This window comes from Nothobranchius furzeri, chromosome 16, assembly GCF_043380555.1.
Source record: "Nothobranchius furzeri strain GRZ-AD chromosome 16, NfurGRZ-RIMD1, whole genome shotgun sequence".
In the NCBI taxonomy this organism is placed as follows: domain Eukaryota; kingdom Metazoa; phylum Chordata; class Actinopteri; order Cyprinodontiformes; family Nothobranchiidae; genus Nothobranchius; species Nothobranchius furzeri.
Genome location: NC_091756.1, coordinates 45320247 through 45338840, shown reverse-complemented (window position 1 = coordinate 45338840; position 18594 = coordinate 45320247). Strand labels below are relative to the sequence as shown.

General features: G+C 42.7%; 1 protein-coding gene across 1 annotated transcript in view; it reads right to left on the bottom strand.

Annotated features, from left to right (window-relative positions):
• LOC107387701 (glutamate receptor ionotropic, NMDA 2C) overlaps positions 1-11395 on the bottom strand; it is a 106629-nt gene extending 95234 nt beyond the window's left edge. Inside the window, exon 1 of the mRNA XM_015962816.3 lies at positions 9981-11395. The gene's annotated coding sequence lies outside the window, so the exon portion shown is untranslated. The remainder of the gene's footprint in view (positions 1-9980) is intronic.
• Between the last annotated feature and the right edge of the window lie 7199 nt (positions 11396-18594).

Genomic DNA, 18594 nt, shown 5'->3' with positions numbered 1-18594 from the left:
CTGGAATTTGCCTCTGTCATTTCACTTAGAACAAATAAAGTTTTAGACTCGTTTAGTTGTAGTCACGCCTCAGATTTGAGGCATTTGTCATGTTTAAAATCGGCTCACAAATACTTTGATTTGGTGAGCTGTTGTTACTTAAAAGGGGAAGTCCGTCTTCAAACCTGAGGTTGTGGAGTCAGATGGTGAACGCTTATAAATAAGGTTTTTCAACGTGAATCATCATGCCTGACACTTTAACTAGATGATTATTGTAAAACTGATTTGCATGTGTTCAAAATGATGTTGCATTTATACTGGGTATTCATTCATTTATTTATTTATTTGTATTACTTCAGTCAAGCTTAGCCACATTCTTTCTCTGTAATGAGACAGACAAGTAGAAGTAGAAGCAGGGTTCCAAATAAAACAACAGAGTGCAAAATTACTGTTTATGAACCATTTAAAAAAAGTTGTCCATCCACAGTAGGCAAGGCAGCTTTATTTGTATATCACATTTCATGCACAGAGACGATTCAGCATGCTTTTCAGGAGCAAGAACAGCAAAATCAACATGGCAGCATAAATAAAATACACAGATATATTTAGATTGAATTAAATACACAAATTAGTTTCAGATTTAGGTATCAGATAAAAATTTAAGTGTCAGCAGTTACAGTGCAGAAGGTGTAGCATAAGAAACTTTCAATCATATGCTGGTGAATGCATGACCGTTTTGAATTCTGATTTAAAAGTTAGAGTTGAGGCAGATTTGAGGTCATGAGGAGGCTGATTCCATCTGTGTGCAGCATAGTAGCAATAGATATATGTGCACTATTGTATGCATTTCATGGAGTTCATTTTTCATCTTTTTACATACATGTATAATTTGTATTGCACACTGCTTTTTACTGTTTCTTTGATTCTGTTATTTACTGGTTGAAATGTATTTATGTTAAATGTCGAGTTGAGGAGTAGAAATTCTTGTGTGTTGCTGCAGGCAGAAGTAACATCCTACTATACTGATAACAATTTTCTGTGCAGATTAAGCAGCTATAATCAATTTATTTGTATGTTAAATTTATTTCAGTTGTATGTTGACTGAAAACAAGGCGATTCATGAGGATTGAAGCTCTACATTTCAAGCTTTGAGGGCAATATCTGATCTGAAAACATGACCCTCAGTTATTCATGAGTAAAAAATAAATGAAATGTTTGCAGAAGTACACATGAATACAATGTGGTCTTTCACACATATGAAAACCATGCGACCCAACATTATTTTGATTTAGCATAATATCTGGTTTTCAGGTGCAGCTGTGTTACTTTCTTGGAGCTGAAGTCTGCTTTTGGAATGGTGTTGCGAACATTTTAACAAACGAATTTAACTCATATTAACAAAGTCAAAAAAAGGAAACCTTCTAGGTTCAGGTTTGTGGGATTGAAATTTTTACAGGTATTAATTACATTTCATTCAGTTTCTCTCAATATACAGTGGAGTGTTGAAAGTTTGGGCAGTGTTATTAATCTTTATGATTTTCCTATATTAATTGTTGGTTGTTAGGAAAAACAAATCATACAGTGATATTTGAGAAGTGAAACTAAGTTTGCAGGATTTACAGAAAGTGTGCAATAACAAAATTAGGCAGGTGCATACATAAAAAGTAAATTAACTCAATATTTAATAGATCCTCCTTTTGCAGAAATAACACCCTCTAATGCTTCCTAAAGGTACAATCCTCTCCTTTAATTTCATTGTGTGTATAGCATCCAGTGAGTCTGGATTCTGGCTGAAGGTATTTTGGACCATTCTTCTTTATACAACATCTCAAGTTCATTCAGATTTGATGGCTTCAGAGAATGGACAGCTCTTTTTACCAATCTACTACAAAGCTTCAGCTTTGTCAATGATTCCTGGGGCCTCATTTATCAACCATACTTATTGTGCGTAGGAACTCATTTACGCATTGTGTGGTATTCATCCTTTTGTACCTGTGCGTGGAAATGTTCCTAAATATAAGAATACTTTGGACCATGCGTAGGAACAGCAGAAGTAGAATGGGGTAACTGCTACACCAAAGGTCTCAGTCATCCACACATGTTCCTCATCCATAAATTATTTTACCCATTAAATAATTATTTTGGTGGAAAAACAGCTGTGTTCTATAAGTGGTGCTAAAACACCCAACGGGTATCCGACATTGAATGAATTTAGCGTTTTTTATAATGACAATTATTACTTTTATAATGTTCTTAATTGCTTTAAATGAATTAGTATAATTTTGATTTAGAATTTTATTATATTATATTGTTGTCCTTGTGAAGCGCCTCATGATTTTGCTTGAGATGCACTAGATAAAAGAATGTTTCTATGTTATTATTAAGGATTTGTCAAAGCGTGCTCTCTGGAGTAAACACGTTCCTGTAAGCGCACTGATAGGAGATCCTTCTATAGCTATGCTGTGATTTGGGATCCCAGTCCATATTCTATTTTAAATTACAACTACAAGAACCCCCCAGAACCTCCTCTGCTCCCCGATCATACATGCGTTGTGAAGGTAACCAAACTGAATGACAGCTCAGAAGAAGCAGCACTCTCAGACATTTCCAAATTAAACTAACTCCTACCAGTACAACTCATTAAATGTAAAATGTAAATGACAACCCATTACTCCATGACTTATTAGATTAACGTTTTTATTCATTCCTGAAGGCAATCTCTCCTCTTTCCCAATTGCGTTTATAATCTCTGCAACTAGTTTGATTCTTTTGCACTTCAGCAGCCATTGCCTCGATCTCATAACAAAGTTTTATTTTTTTCCCCCCTGTTAGAACACAGGAATTCCCCTCATGTGCTGAGGGTTAATTAGGGCATTTCTGTATGTAAATGACTGAGAACAGACACAAGCACCTGGGTACGCACCTTCACATACAGCATCTCCTTGTGTAAAGTGCACCAACTAGTTGAATAATGAAGTGACTCCATGTGCAGCAAGATGATGTTGTAGGTCTTTGGTGCTGGTCTGTGGGTTGACTGACTGTTCTCACCATTTGTTGCTTCTGTTTATCTGAGATTTTTCTTGGTCTACGGTACTTCGAGCCAGGGGTGGACACGCATCCACCCCGACCTGACCCCTTCTTTCCACCAGAGCCGTCAGCAGCACATTACTGCAGCAGCACGTCATAGCTGCTGATAGGAACCGCTGTGGTCTACAGAACCTTTTCCACTGGAGCCGTGAGCAGCGCGAGTCGGCCGCGTCTCAGGAGCAGCATGTAGCGGCCTTTACGCGCCAGTTCTATTTTCTACATGCGACGCCTCTGAAACGGGTCAAGTTCGACATTTTTGGGGAAGGAAAGACAGGAAATCGGACGCGTAAACGGAGCGAAGCTCCCGAGATTTTCAGAATAAAGAAACGTACTGCCTTCCGGTTGCTTTACTTTAAAAAAAAGTTACTAACTGTGCGGCCCCGTGAGAAGTTATCACCTAGCTAGCAGTCTCCTTTGTTTTTCAGGTCCGTATTGGCGATTATAAAATGGACAGAACATAAAGCACAAACCTTTTGGAGCCATGTTGTAATTTTCTCCTGCTTGTTGTTGTGTTTACTGACGAAGTCACTCGTGTGACTTCGTGCTCTGTCGGTGACAGCTGCTCCCCTGCTGCTTCGCGTCTCGTGGGAAGGGCCAAGCAGCAGCTTACGCGAGCAAGACGTGCTGCTGCAGTAACATGCTGCTGACGGCTCCGGTGGAAAGAAGGGGTGAGGGCCAACGGTTCATAAAAATGCCAGGGCCAAATTTTCATCTCAGTCCACCCCTGCTCCGAGCCCTAAATTGAACTGTGTCTGTGTTCTTCCATTTCCTCAATATGTTCCTAACTGTGGAAACAGACAGCTGAAATCTCTGAGACAGCTTTCTACATCCTTCCCCTCAACCATGATGGTGAACAATCTTTGTTTTCAGCTCATGTGAGAGTTGTTTGGAGACCCCCATGTTGCTGCTGTTCAGATAATATTCAAAGAGGAGGGAAACTTTTAATTGGACTCCTTAAATACAATTTCTCTTAATTGGATTCACCTGTGTATGGAGGTCAAAGGACACTGAGCTTACCAAACCAATTTTGAGTAACAATAATTAGTCCTAAAGGTTTTGGAATCAATGAAAGGACAACAGTGCCCAAATGTATGCACCTGCTTCATTTTAATTAAACAATCATTGCCCTTTCTGTAAATCCTATGAATTTCACTTCACTTCTCAAATATCACTGTGTGTGTCTTTTATATGATATATTTCACTGATTGTAAAACATATTATACATTAATATCCTGAATAACAACGCTGCCCAAACTTTAGCATCCCACAGTAAGATACGATTTGTGGAAAATCATAGTGTAAAATAGGTGTGGATAACTTTATTAGAAAATATTTGTATCTGTTTTGAACATACGTGGACACAGATTTATGGTATTTTATTTTATGTATTTATTTATTTTTTCGGTGCACATCTGAGTGGCGGACGCACAAGCCGATTTAGAAATCCTCTCACCTTGTCAGCGTCAGTCATCTCAGACGATAAGGTCTGGCCTGCAACGATTTCCTGTAAAGCTGTCAAATCTTTCTGTGCGAGAGGAGTAAACCCCTGGGGAGACGGGGTTACAGTGTTAGCAGTTAAAATCCTAATTATGATGAATTCTTCTGGCAGACATTATGTGATACGGTTTATAATAAGCTCGCGGGGTTGAGCATGACACACGTATTTATCCATATTGTGGGTTTAATTTATATTTGGAAGGTTGAGTGACGATGTTAACTGTGTGTGAGCATGAGGTTGTGAGAGCTGCACGTCAGCTTGTCTCAATCAAGTCATCCACAAAGCAGAGGAAAAAAACTAGTGTAGCAGTTGAGCAGATTGATGTTGACTGAGCTGCTGATTCTGGTTCAGGATGATTGGTTTGTTAACTGTCAAGTAAAAGATTAAGGCCTAGTCCACACGTAGCCGGGGTTCTTTAAAAACGAATATCCGCCCCTCCAAAAACTTGCATCTTCTCCACCGCGTTTTAAAAAATAACTCTGTCCACACATACCCGGATAAATACGTTGTTAAGGACATGCCAGACCTGTAGGCGGCAGTACTTCCCTCGCTCTTAACCTCGTCCTTCGTCTGTGGTCTTCTGAAAGGAGCAGTAATTCCGCTTGCAAACACAAACAAGCAAAAAGCGCTTGGACGATTGATGGATCGGGTAGTGACAAAGCGCAGCTCTGAGGGCTTCCATGATGCCGGCTAGTGTAAACACAGGTCGCACACGTGATGTCAGCATTTTGTTTGTCGCGGAAAGTGACGTTGCAGACCTTAAAACTCCGGTTTAGTCCGTCCACACGCAGACACCCAAAACGGAGAAAACGCAGATCCGTTTTCGTGTGAAAAAACTCAGTTTTCGTGTGGATGACAGGCCAAAACGTAGAAAAATATCTAAGTTTTGGCAGATCCCCGGCTACGTGTGGACAGGGCCTAATTTAAAGGACTTTTTGATGACTGCAGAAATAAGAAATAGGATGATGGAAACACTTCATCAACAAAATTCCATTAAATCAAATGTAATTGAAATCATGACTTTTATTTTGACATGATTAGATGTTTTAAAACATAAAGACGTGTTTGTTAAATTGCGTAAAAAAGAACAAGAGTTTGCATTTTTGTCATTTAATGTCACTTTCACTGCCTGTTTGTGGATTTCTTGTGATTAATTAAAATTATTTGTTAAATGTATCATCCACATTAAAATGCAGGGCCTGAATGAATTAGTAATGAACGTCAGCTTGACTTTGGAGGTCAGTTAGGTGAGTGGGTGAATTAAAAAGCACACATGGGCAATTTCTGGTCAGAGGTACGATTAGACTACATCAGTCCAGATCCGTAATATCTTCAAACAACTTTAAATAGAATAAAAAACAGACTTTTATTTAAAGTCCTTTAAAGAAAATTACTGAAGATCTATAATCCACTTTTACCATTTTGCAGCAGAGGTGCTACAGTAGTCAGCTAAAAGAGGCCTAAACTTCACATTGTCACATTTGTAGAGTCAAAGGTTGTTCTTACAGTCTTAAATGGATTTTTTACAAAAACAGCAAAATATGATTAAATGTGTTTATGCCTGAATTATACCTGTCACAGGTGTCAGTTTACTGGCAGCCTTTTTAAAAAGCTGAAGGATTATATTTGCATCTCAAATGAACATGCTACAACACCTGTACCAAGCAAAACAACACATATTACATTTACCAATGGAGTTCTTGATTAGCCCTATTATCCAGATGTTTGAAGTGAAAGAAAGACAGACAGACAGACAGACAGACGAAAGAAAGAAACAAGCAAAGAAACAAACAAACAAACAAACACAACTATCTTTTATATAGCGCCTATCAAGTAAAAAATCGCAGGGTGTTAATGAAACTATTTCAAATGTTAGCAACTGACATTTAAAAAAGAAATGAGCTGAATAATAGTTCACTGACTGATCTATTCAGTGGGGTGTAACTCTGATCACTAGAGTCTAAAATGTCTCTTTTTTAGGTTTAATTACATATTTACACTGTGATGAATTTCACTTTTTTTTACAGTTCACTGGTCATGATTTGTCCCAATATTCCCAGTGGATGGTAACTTATTAGTTTTGTTTAATTTCTGTTTGGTTCTGGGCAGGTAGATGAAATAATATTTGTAAGTGTTATTCAGATGTAGCGGGGGGGGGGGGGGGGGTTCCATTTCTTAAGCAACTTAACTTCATCCATTATTAATTATATTTTATCATCTGATGTAACAACAGTGAAACTCATCCCGAATGACTGCAAGCGGTGGGGACAAGTTTAAACAATGTCGATGGATGGATGGATGGATGGATGGATGGATGGATGGATGGATGGATGGATGGATGGATGGATGGATGGATGGATGGATAGATAGATAGATAGATAGATAGATAGATAGATAGATAGATAGATAGATAGATAGATAGATAGATAGATAGATAGATAGATAGATAGATAGATAAGATGATAGATAGATAGATAGATAGATAGATAGATAGATAGATGATAGATAGATAGATAGATAGATAGATAGATAGATAGATAGATAGATAGATAGATAGATAGATAGATAGATAGATAGATAGATAGATAGATAGATAAATAGATAAAATAGATAAGATGATAGATAGATAGATAGATAGATAGATAGATAGATAGATAGATAGATAGATAGATAGATAGATAGATGATAGATGATAGATAGATAGATAGATAGATAGATAGATAGATAGATAGATAGATAGATAGATAGATAGATAAGATGATAGATAGATAAGATGATAGATAGATAGATAGATAGATAGATAGATGATAGATAGATAGATAGATAGATAGATAGATAGATAGATAGATAGATAGATAGATAGATAGATAGATAGATAGATAGATAGATAGATAGATAGATAGATAGATAGATAGATAGATAGAGGGACGGACGGACAGACAGACAGACAGACAGATAGATAGAGGGACGGACGGACGGATGGACAGACAGACAGAAAAGGATGAGACCACCCGTGGAGGGCGAGATGGGATTTTTTCACACTCACTGGCCACTTTATTGGGTACACCTGTCCAACTGCTCGTTAACAAAAATTACTAATGTAACGTGTTGAAGGAGCTATTCCTTCAAGGTTATTTAACCTTTTCCACAGTTCCCTTTGACACAGCGCCAGAGTGCATGAAACAGCCTCAAGGTCATGCATTCGCTTCTAAACTGTTTACTTTCCAGCAATGAAGACAGAAGATGAAGACTCTTTTCTTTTATTAAATCAAAGAACTCTATTTTCAATAAAGCTAATCAAAACAACTGTTAGTCAATAATACAATATGACTGACCTGTGAAATCACAATATTATGATGAATGTTTTAATAAGTAATATGACTTAATCTAGTCACTAGACACACTGACACACGTAAGGAAAACAATCACATGACACATTGCTATACTGATCCAATCAGAACCTTCCTAGTCTGAAGCGTGGCAGAGTCTCTGTGGTGTTTATAAATCTGTCAGCTTTGATTCGTCCAGAATCAAAAACATCCAGATTAATAAAACAGTTCCAACGCCATCTTAAGTTCGGTACTCAAGATCTCGTTATTCTGCGTTAAATCTGTAGTTTTTAAATCTGTAGTTTTTAAATCAGTAGTTTTTAAATCTGTTTCTCTCTTAAATTCGCCACAAGGTTTCCTGAAATGTATACCTGCTCAAAATGAGCCTGCTCCTATAATCTGTGCATCATCTATTCTGTTCAATAAAAATGTTTTCTGAATGTTATCAAAACTCTGTCACAAGGGAGTAAGTCGTTTACAAAGGAGTAAAATCGAGCAACAACATAATAATTTATGTTACCATTCTTAATTTATGTCCTGTGTGGTGGGAAAAGGAGCTTCAGTGTCACTGTAGCTGGTAAAACTAATTATAGTAAACAGTAATATATAAACCACATATGATCATCTTTTATCTCGGGACAAACAGCAGCAACAGTTTCCTTGGATAAAATGTACCATTTCTGACAAGCTGCACTTTCCAATGATACAGAATTCCAGTGTTCCTGACAAGACTGGCATCATCATTCTGTGTGCTGATAAACTCTGAGCTTGTATAAGTATGTTCTCTCTTCTGTCTGAAACCAGACTTTTGTAATGCATCATTTCCTGGGGAAAACTCATTAGCTCTACAACTTTCTATAAGCTTATGTAAACAAGCTGCACTTCCTGTCTCCTATCTGTGTTGTGATATTCTGTTGTTTCAGTAATAATTTTTCATCCCAAGATTTACTAAATTTCTACATTTTGAAGTATAAAGTAAACAATACACAATGTCACATACTCTTTTTCTGGTTAGTGAACAATTTGACACCAATACACATCTGTTATTACGAGGAAGCAAATCTGCAGGCTGTTACGTATATTTCACACTTTACATAAACTCTAAAGGACAAGAGCAGTTGCATCTCACTTAGGATACATGTTACAAAATTATTCATTTTTCACATTTTTTATTAACTTTGGATAAAATTTCTGAAGTTGCTGTTAGTCTTTAGTTAAAAGCCGTCTCAGTGGCCTAGTGGTACAGTGACTGTCCTGCAACTGGGAGATCGAGGTTCAAATCCTGGTTGGGTCATACCAAAGACTTTAAAAGAAATGGGACCCAATGCCTTCTTGCTTGACACTCAGCTTTAAGGGGTTCGATTGGGGGGATAAACCACCAAATACTTCCTGAGTGCAGCCACTGCTGCAGCGCACTGCTCCCCACGGGTCAGATGCAGAGATATGATTTCACCAGTGTGTGATCATGACACAAACTGCAGCAGTTAAAAAAATTAGTCAGCCTCCTGATGGTCAAAACCATTTTTTTATTCTATGTTTTTGCAGCAAAAGGCACTACTAAATCATCTTTAACCATTTGTCGAAGGGGGCGGGACCTCTCATTGGGATCCAATGGTTCATGGACAAACGGCTGACTGAGCATCATATATTGATATTGGAGCAGAGAGCTGGGCAACAAATACATATTATAATCTTCAGATTATGATTCAAGAGTACAACACAGCTGAGATAGACAAACAATCATACAGGTGAAACATGCACACACAAACACACACACACACACACACACACACACATCTGGACTAAAAATAAGAAGTAAACCTGTGTGTAGACAGTACTAATATTGTTTCTTATGGTTTCTCTCGCTGCTCTCTCTCTCTCTGTCAGCAACAGATGCAAGCTTTCTCTCGAGGAAACTCGTCACTTATGGAACCTGAAAGTGTGACTACTCGTTCTGCTTCCATCTTTATCCTCTCATCTATCCCTACTGCCACTTATCTGCTATTTGGGTTTCTGGAAATAGATCAGATTAAGTGATGGATTATGGTGTAGATATGTGTCTGAGGCGTGATGTAAGACAGACTTACCTGAGCTTTCTGCTGTCATCCAGCTCAAACTCCTGCTGCTCCATCGTGATCCTCGAATATCTTTTTGATTTTACCCGGTTTTCACCTGCCTCTCTCCCCTCCCAGCACCTGTAGGAGTCCACATTTACACAGATTCTCCGTGCGAGAGTGTTTATCAGTGTCTCTGTGTATGTGTGGAAGCTTTTGATATCGGCTCACTCCCCTGGAGGACTTCTCAGAGTGACAGCAAATGTATGTTAGCTCCCTCTTTTTCCAAAGACCTCTCTGTCTGGCTGCTCCGCTCCCTGTCTCTTTTTCTGCATGCATCACATTCACAAGTGGTCGCGGAGGTGAGCACGGGGCATCAAAATGGGACAGGAAGGGGAAGTGATGGGGGGTTGAGAGAAGACAAGAGGTGTGGGAGTCCTGGTCAGCAGGCGGTCTGTGTGTGGCAGCCAGCTGTTTTTGGTCCTCCGTCTGTATCCTTCAGGCTCCCTGCTGCTCGGAAGAGAGAAGGGAAATTGAAGAGGGAGGGAGAGTGATAAAATGTTTCCTCAGTGAAACAGGAAGAAACATCAGGAACATTTCATCAGTGGTGACAGTGATGCTCCCCTCTTCTCCATTCTCCCAATCCACCTCCTACCTGTTTTTCTTTACTCATAGATCTATGGAAACTTATAAAACCTTCCATATAGACCCAAAAAGGTCCAAATCATGTTTGCCAAAAGTTTCCCTCCTTTGGTCCAGATAAGAGTCCTCTGTGAGGGTCCTCCTTTGTGACAATGCTACTCAGGTCCTCAGTTACCCAAACAAATGAGGGAGGGAGAGAAGATTTGGGTTGGTTGTCCCCTGTCTTGTCCTCCTTTCCATATGGATGTGAGGTGATCCAGATGTTGTTGGATGCTGGAAGCGTCAGGACCACAGAGAAAATAACGGGACAGATGGCAGCTCTGTGAGGTCGGGCGGCTGTGCACTAGCAGGTCCTCATCCTGTTGCACTGATTTGTTTGGTTTTTTTTTTTTGGTTTTTTTCCTCCAGAGTTTTTCCCTCACTGCTGCACTGCCACTCATCTGCCTGTGCTGTCACACCAGTAATCCTGCTTTCCATTCGCTCTGTAACTCCATCTCTCTCCCTCTCTCTCCCCCCTCTCACTCCATCACAGGAGGGGCTGCAAGTGCGCTCGGGTAATAATGGTATGAGGATTTAGCCTGCCTTCCTCTCCTTCCTATCAACACAACCCCTCCTTCTGTCCCAGCCCACTTTTGCTCCCATTTTCTATGTAATACTCACCTTCATCCAGTCAATGTCTGCTTACGTCTTTTCCTCATATCACCTCTTTGTTTTTCCTCTCATACCATCAAGTGGCTTAAACCAAATTCCATAAACAGTTTTGTTTTCACAGTTGCGATCCCAGAAGTTTAGTTTATGGTTTTTCAGTCTGAATGCAGTTTGACAAAGTCAATGAGTGAACAAACCCTCTAACCAATAATTTAGACAAATGTCACACTGAGTCTTCTGTAAAAGGATTGTTACACCGAAGCTTAACATTTACAATTCTATGATTATTTCCACAATCTGACTGAAGCAACTAAGCTTCTTTGTTGCAACTTTGACAAATATTTTGCACAAAGTCAGCATTCGTGGTGTTAAATTAGCATAATAAAGCATTAGTCAAATGACGAAACATATAATGAAAGTCTAAATGCTTGTATCAGTCATTGTATTTGGAAACAAATGTTGTATCTGTATTGTTTTCATTTTCTTTGAAATCACTATTAGAACTTGTGTTCATTCTACTTAGTCTGAGCTCAAGCATAAAATCAATTCAAAGAAATACATTTAATTTGCTTGAGCTCCTTTATAGAATCATTGTGAGTTTGCGGGAAATGATGTTGTTGAGGGTCTGACCTCATGAGGAAATTACTATGCAGTGATTTTCTCCAAAATGACTGTGCTTAAATTGCTCTGAAAAGCAAATAATCACATCAGCGCCAAGAAACTTCATTTCCCATGATGCTTTGCACACGGAAGCATTGTGATGACGTCACCGCCTAGTACCAGAAACACGTTCTGCGCATGTGCGGGAAGCCGTGGAGCTTTTCCCGCGAACTAAGACCATAAATCTTCAGCAGAGACAAAGAATCCTCGTTCTTTTGCCCAGGATACCTGGCGGTAAGGACACGCTTGTCAACGCTCCGACAACTTGAGCACGCGGAAGCTCTAAGTGCCAAGTTGAGCCACGGAACTGCCGGAAACTAAACTGCAAGCCCATCAGATCTGCTCGTTTCTGCTCCCCTCCAGCTGATGTTTGAGGACACAGAACTGCGGAGGAAAGCAACAACTCCATCAAGCACGCTGTAAGTTATAACTCAGCACAGAAAGAAACTTTGCTGTCTCTGTCCAGCCCGTGGAGAAACACTCGTGGAGGTAAACAACGGAGAAAGCATCAAACCGACGGACGACGCCAAACTGCGGAGAAACACGGAGAACCGTCAAATCAAAACAGTGAGGGACGCTTCACTGTTCTGGTGATCAGAAACTCATCTCTTTCTCTCATTCTTTCCTTCTCCCGTTTCCTCTATGGTCTCAAATAAGCAATAAACCGCGTCTATTGCTTAAAAAGTAGCTTCGTGTTTTCCTCTTTCGTCCCAAACACGTCCGTCGGGTCATTTTGAAAGAATAAACTGCTTATTGATCATTGTTTGGTATCTTAAAATGGTTTCTGTCATGGCCAGGCTGAAACTAAAAGATATTAATTTGTGATTAATCTTTTGTGTTGTTTCATGATCTTTTGAAATGTTTTGAGTGATTTAAGGTTAAGTTACTACTGATTCTAAGTGCTTTCGAAGTTAAAGTGCAAGTTGCCACCCACACTTTAGCCAGACAAAGGGGTCAGCCATCTTGTATTCAAGACTCCATTTTGAATCCATACACACGCACACACACACACACACACACATACACACTACTCCTTTGTGAGAACAAAGGACCCCATTCATACATCCTCCATCACATGCAAACACATCCATCTTCAATCATATCACACGGTTATTATTCATCTATTCCACTGTTTATTCATTTGACAAATTGTTAATTAAATGTTATAAAATTCAGATTTTTGTGTCCAGTAGCTTTGTTGTGTCGAAGAGAAGTCTCTGCTCCAAGGATTCTACGAACTTCAAGAAAGACTGATAAGAGTTTTGGATTCAATTTTTCCCCGGAAAAAGGGGAATGGTGCCCCGTATATCTAAGAATATCTTAATTAATTAATAAATCAGTAAATATTCCCATATTTACAGAATTTATTGAAGAATCCAAAAGTAAGTTGAAGCTTACTAATTGTTCGCTCCTAATAACCCCAACATTTTATTGGTGCGGCCGTGTGAGGCTTGGATACACAGAGATTTCTATCCGGCACAAACAAACAAATAAATCCAAAGAGCTTGAATTAAAAATAATCCGTTGTTCAGCCTTGAACCAGCAACAGAGTGGTGCTGATTTCGCTGAGCAGGAAGCTGCATCGAACTCTCACCAGTAACTCAGTGCTTCTTTAAAGGTGCAACGTGTAAATTAATTCTGGTTGACCTTTTAGGTTAAAAATTCAGTTTTTCCTTAAAGGTGCAACGTGTAATTAATTCTGGCTAACCTTTTAGGTTAAAATTCAGTTCCTCATTAAAGGTGCAGCGTGTAAGTAATTCTGACTAACCCTTTTAGGCTAAAATTAACTGCTAATTTAGCGACTTTAACTCACAGTGGCTATTATAACTAACTGAAACCTTCACTCAAAGACTGATAACACCCTGTTTGCTAATATTCTGAAGGAATAACTAGCATATTTAACACTGCAAGTGTTGTAAGACGTTGCTACGGCAACGCACCAGCTTTTGCTAAAATACTGAAAGGAATAGTATTTTAGGCGTTAGTCACGGCATTCCGTGCAATCTTAAAACGCTAAAACCTGTGCGCACAAAGGTTAATTTAGTGTTTTTCTGCTACAAAGCTAGCAGTTGCTGCCAAAAGGTGCAGTTTGAGCTATCTGCAGAAGCTCTACTAGGCTATTTTTGGTTCGGTTGTTAAAATGGAGGGACAGAGTAGTGAACTGACCAACTCCCAGCAACCAGGTGGCGCTGCGGCCCACGACTATGAACCTGGCCTACTTTCTGGACAAATATTGTCCAAACTGGTCGCGGTTGCTCGAGAACCCGACTACCCTTCTAGGGATTTCACTGAAGAACAGCGTAGCGACGAGCTAGAAGCTGTAATTGATCAAATAGGAAACCCGGATGGTACAAAACCAATCCAGGTTCACTTAGCTAAGTTAGCCCTGATCCTCTATCAGAGAGAACTCCAACATGATCGAGAGATCATGAAGCTCCAGAGCATGCTAGCTGAAAGGCAGCAAAATGGAAGGCAGAAGGATGACGAGGAGGAAGACAGCACCGATTCTGGGGAAGATGGGGAGAAGACCCCGCCCCCTTCTGCTGATGACAACAGACAGTGGGAAGGGGGGGAACACCGTGACTCTGAGGCTGAGCCAGAGTGCTCTCCCACACCGGTACGAAAGCAAGCCGGCAAAGCCAACCAGGGTCCGCCCAGGACGATCGCCAAAGACCAATTGGTTTCCTCCACCCAAGGTAGCGAGGGACCGCCGTCCCGCCGTAAAGGTAGGCTACCTCCTGATACGTCTCCATACGATAATCAACAGTATGTGGTGTGGGACTCTCTGGACGGACGCACGCCGCAGGGGAGAGATGAAGCTTATCTGTCCCAACCTTCGGCCCCGTTCCCTACACACACTATAGGGCCTTCAGGACATTCTAGGGGCCGAGGGCAGTTCGCCCTCGAGCCCCAGGTTGGACCACCACCCTCATCTTCATGGCCTTCTCAATCAGTGAGAAGTCGACCAGCTGAGCGGCACCTCTATTTAGACCGCTCCCCCAGTCCACGAAGGGTGCAAGGTGCCAATTGGGGTTATGCACCTCAACCATCCACCCATCCTAGCTACTCCGGTATTCGGCATGCCGATAACCAGCTGCAGCACAAAGCATCCTACGCTAGTCCGTACCCGGACAGAGCGTATTACGCAGAAGCCCCAGTTGAAAGATGCAGGCTGCACTATGCAGACGTGCCCCGGGAGGAGGACCTCCCAGGACACCCACGTGACGTGCCAGCAGCCCGCCACAGCATGCCGAACCCCGATTTGGGCCCCAGGAGTCAACATTGGGAGCCCAGAGCACACCAGCGATATCCAGCGCTCTCTAAGACAGACCGTGGGTCAGAGTCAGAGGATGACGCGCCGTACCGTGAGTCAGGGCTCCGTGTACGTCAAATTGAATCGCTAGCTAAAGACATAGAACGCTTTGATCCTAACACCAATGAATCCAATGTCGACGATTATCTCAGGGAGATAGAACGTTGTCTGCTTGATCTTCCAGCACCCTCTTCAAGGGAAAAGCTCAAGCTAATTTGGAAAACCACATCTAGAACGGTGCACGGTTTCATGGAAACTCTACCACCTGACATTCGTGATCGGTACTCCTCGCTCTGCCGAGCGTTGAGGGATGAATACGCCACGTATGCAGACTCTGCGTCAGCTACAATGGGGGCCTTCTCCATCAAACACTGGAGAAACGAACCCCCCAGAGAGTATTATCGCCGACTCAAAAGTGCTTATTTCCAAGGTCGAAACGGCCCTGGGCTCGAGGAAGACCCTGCCTTCAGATCCCTGTTCATTCACAACCTGCACGAGTGTGTTCGATCCGAAGTCTCAATGTATTGTCGGATGAAAAAACTGACAACTCAGGAGATTAGGAGATATGCTCAACAGGCTTGGGAAGCCGGCGGAAAGCCCCAAAAGCCTGACGCACATCACCGCGTCATGCACCTAGCTCCCGACGCCGAGCCGCGTTTGGAGCTTGAAGGCACAGAAGCTCCACCCACTAAGCCAAAATCTGCTAAACCTAGACCTGTTAAACCGCGAGAGCAGTCCCAATCTCCTCAACAGGGGAAGGGGGGTGCTGATTGGCCGCCTAGGTCTGGACAATCAGACAGGAAGTGGCCCAACCAAAACCAACGGCAGGCAGGTCGGAACAGTGGAAGGTTTAAGGAGCGCCGCCCACAGGTAGGTCCCGAACACGAGTCCGCAGGTGAGTACTTGACCAAAGCCGACGTCCAGGAGATGTTTCAGCAGTTCCTAGCTAAACAGAAGGAACAGCTGAGATCTGCAGATGAGACCCCTGCACCAAAGTCTTCTTCTAAGAAGCCAGACCTGGAGCCAACGTCCGCATGACTAGGCGTGGCTCAACCTCCCAGCGTGGCCAGGACCTACCTGATCAGCTGGGGGAACACTACTGGTAGATCACAGGAGTCTCCTGAAATCTACCCCCCAGAGAAACCTGATACTAAATTTCTGAAGTTCCTTGGTGACTTAACAAACCATGATCATGCTCGCCGTTTGTACTGTAGCACCAACGTAGGTGGGTGCATACAGGTTGATGCTCTGCTGGATACCGGCTCAGAAATCACCCTGATGTGCTCCACATTGTTCCATCGCGTGTCTGACACCATGCGGTCGCTCGGGAAACCAGTCCAGGTTGAACCTTGTGACCTGAAAATCACCAGCTACACCCAGACCCGGGAGTGTATCACTCACCGGGCGTGGCTGGATATCACCTTCCAAGACATGACTCTGGTTCACCCGTTTTATGTCTGCCAGCTAGACACTGAACCACTTCTCATTGGTCAGGACCTGCTTGAACGTCTAGTTCCCCTCATCGACTGCCAGAAGGGTCAACTGTGGGCCCAGGTGGACACACCTAAGCCCTGGAACCCGGATAGCAGCCGACCATCCTCCATTCTTGAAGTCAGCATAAGTGAGCAGCAAAACCCTTGTTCCAAGGTCATGCCCCTCCCTACGGCTCCCACAGACGATGACCGCCTGCAAAGGCATGAAACCGCTCCTGGAACTCCGTTCCGCACACATTCATCTTTTCTCTGCTCGCTGAAGAACGTCAGCCTGCAGCCATATGCACCACACATAGTTGGTGGTCTTACCATCAACTGCACCCACATCTCAGATGCTCGCCTTGCTCTTTGGTCTGAAAAGTCAGCCATCAGCCAGCAGACGTTTGAACACCTGCGTCAGAAGGACCCCCTTCTGGTCAGTGTGACACGTAGCCATCGGCTCTTGTCACCTACTTGGCCGCAGAGGCTCCTGAAAGCGCCAGAGGTCTGCTCTCTGACTATCCAACTTGGAGCAAGACAGCTCACACATACATTCAGCATCATACCACAGCTTGATCCACCTGCACTCATTGGAGCAGATCTGCTGGTCCGACTCGGTGCCCAGCTGGACACTTGCAATCAAGTCCTTTGGGCCCGGGCCACACCATCCTCTGAGCCCCGCTCAGAAGGCCCTGAACACTTGCTGTCCGGTCAGACCATTCCACAGGCCTGCCGTGCAGTGGTTGAAGCCAGCACGGTTCTGCCCCCATTGGTCAAAGGGGTGCCTGTTCGTCTGACTCTGATGAAGCATCAGAAGCTGCCAGGCACACAGGCCTTCTTCCAGCCATCACCGCACTTCTTGGAGCTCAACTTAGCCGTCTGTGGCACGCCACTCTTGGAGCTGAACAATCGTTCTGCCTATTTGTTGGTCGAAAATCCGACCCGGAGTCCTATCCACATGCCGGCAGGAAAGCCCTTGGGCATGCTGATAGATAGCTCATTCCATGACTTCGAACTTTCAGTCCCCGTGATCGGACAACTTCCGTTGTTCTTGAACGACAGACAGGTTGGTGTAGACACATTCAGTACTTTCCCTTCACAAATGATTACCATCAAGCGGCATGAAGCCCTTCCTGAGGAACCCATTTGCAGTGCAACCTTAGATACTGACGGCGGTCAGTATCTAACGGTTTTTGCAATAAATACTCAACCCTCTGAGTCACCGGTTGAAAGCCCGGAACACCAGAGACCCTCCTCCTCTGAACCTTATGACGGCTTCGAGGCCGAAGTCAGCCAGCAGCTTGACAAAGCGGATGCGCTGGAGTCAGAGGAGCAGAGAGCAGCGCTTAGAAGCCTGTTCTATGAGTTTCAGTCCATCTTATCCAGGGACTCCCTGGACTGTGGACTCACAAACCTGCATACGGTTCGCATTCCAACGAACCCGAATGCCCCTCCTACTTTTGTACGTCAGTACAAGATTCCCCTCGCTGCTTATGAGTCGATCCAGGAGATCCTCGATCAGCTGAAGGAGAAAAACATCATCAGAGAGTGTAACTCCACTTACAACTCTCCCATCTGGCCGGTTCTGAAACCGACTGGGAAATGGCGTCTCACCATAGACTATCGTGCACTGAACAAACAAGTACCTCTCTCCAGGTGGCCTATGATCCATTTAGATCAGGAGCTAGCCAGAGTCAGAGATGCTCGTTTCTTCTCTACGGTTGACGTAGCCAACGGCTTCTGGACCATGAAGGTTGAGCCAGCGGACCAGTATAAACTGGCTTTCTCCTTTGGAAATCGCCAATATACTTGGAACCGCTGCCCCTTTGGCTACTCTAACTCACCTGCCGAGTTCAACATCTTCCTCCACAAAGCCATGTCAGATGCTGCTTCCAGAGGGAACCTCATATAT